Genomic DNA, 1,899 nt, shown 5'->3' on the forward strand with positions numbered 1-1,899 from the left:
ATAATGCTAAAGGCCTTCCCTTTTTTTTTCAATAAACAGTGAATAAAATAAATTAAATAGGCCTAGGACAAAATTGAATTTGACTTAAAGATTCGGGATTAAATTGCAAATAAATACAAGGTTGCCGAGGACCAAAATAAGGCGCGCCTGGAGAACGAGGGGCTGATTGGGAAAATATTCCCTCCCCTCGTGTGCGCGAGGACCAAAATAAGGCGCGCCTGGAGAACAGGGATCAGATTGCACTATACTACAAAATCGGAGGGATCTATTGCGCAAAATTCCCATTTACCGCAAAAACATGCGGATCCTGTGGGCTACTGGGTGGGTCACGGGTCTTAAGGCAAAACGACGCCATTTTGCCTCTGGTGACTTTGGCTCAAAACGACGTCGTTTAATGTTGCTATAAAGCCCAAATATTTTTCAAAATTTTTCACTTTTCCTTCTTTCTCAAAAAATAAAAAGTTGAGATTCTCTCAAACTCTCAACCCCCTCCCTCTTCTCTGGCCAATAGGGCCACCATTCATTCGTCATGGCCGCTGGCCAACGACGACGGTGACCACCGTGTACGGCGGCCAGATTCTCAAAAAAGGGGCCATTTTGATCAAAACGACCTCCCTAAGCCCGATTTGAAGCCGAAATCTCCAAAAATCAGGCGAAAATGCCTGAAATAGCCGAAGACCCCTCGACTTTCGGCCACCTTTCATCGGAGGTGGCTACCTCAGGCGTCCCTACGGAGGAGCACCACCCTCAGGTACACCTCCTTGAAACCCCTTTTTATTTCTACATTTTTTATTAAAAATATTTATAAAAATAATAATAATAAATAAACAAAAAGATAAAAAATGAAAAATCTGATTTCCAGTGTTCGTAAAAAATTACAACGAGGGTGAGATTCGGTTATTATAGCCGAATCAAAGTTATTAGTTTTTGTTTTTTTCTACATTGTTTTTTTCTTTGTTGTTGAGTGCTGCCTTGGTCTTGCAGATGTCAGACGTGTGGACGGCCGGTGACAAAGGTGTCAGAGCATGCGGAGGAGGTGGCATCAGGCGCGTAAGGAGCGGCGGCGGTAGCAAGGCATGCGGCTAGGGTTTTTTCTTGCTGATATGTTTTAGACTTAGGTGGGCTAGGGTTTTTTTTTGGGTTTTGGGCCATATTAGACTGTTATTATTATTTTTATATTTATTTTGGGTTTTGGTTCTAGGCCAAAATTGGCCTATTACAGTTAATAAAATAATAAGAAGTATGTTTTAAAAATGTTTATACATCAGTTGTAAAATGTTTTGTAAGTGTTTATGTGTTGTAACATTCGATATTCAGATCTGATGATTCGAATCAGGTAGAGGGTGTTACATGAACAATGCTTTTAGAATCAGAATTGTGACCAAACGGTCATACCATTGATTTTTGGTTGGACCGGTTCAAAAATAAAAAACCTAATATAATATGTTTTTAAATAAATTTAAAATCCTATTGTTTTTTTATTTTAATGTTTTTCATTCCTTGTTTCCGGTGCAAGCTTTTCTCAATTCTCATGCATTTTAATTTTCAAATCAATCAATTTACTTCAAATTTTCAATTTCTAACTAATTAAAGACTATCAATTTTTAATACTAAAAAATTATCTCCATCTTTAATTGTTTATTCTTTCAGGTCTTTAACGTTTCAAGTCCAACTTTAAACTCTTCTTCATTCTCCTTTTCTCCAAATTGGTTTTTTTCTTAATCTATTCTTCTTCTTTCTTTTGTATCCATTCATTTTTCACCCATTTTCTTTATCAATAATGAATCCAAAAGTTTCATTATGTACTTATTTTTTTATATCTTTCAAAATATAAAAATATGGAGATTGTTGTGGTTTCACCGTTCATCTTCTTTCTATTCTTCTTATTTTTTCTAAATC

At 36.4% G+C, this 1,899-nt stretch overlaps 1 long non-coding RNA gene across 1 annotated transcript; it reads left to right on the top strand.

The window, feature by feature from the left end:
* The first annotated feature begins 438 nt into the window (after positions 1-438).
* Positions 439-1,458, top strand: LOC121213634 (uncharacterized). Its single transcript, XR_005908998.1, has 2 exons — positions 439-751; positions 985-1,458. It is a non-coding gene; the product is annotated as an uncharacterized lncRNA (long non-coding RNA).
* The last annotated feature ends 441 nt before the right edge of the window (positions 1,459-1,899 follow it).

This window comes from Gossypium hirsutum, chromosome D01 (genome assembly GCF_007990345.1).
Source record: "Gossypium hirsutum isolate 1008001.06 chromosome D01, Gossypium_hirsutum_v2.1, whole genome shotgun sequence".
Classification (NCBI taxonomy): domain Eukaryota; kingdom Viridiplantae; phylum Streptophyta; class Magnoliopsida; order Malvales; family Malvaceae; genus Gossypium; species Gossypium hirsutum.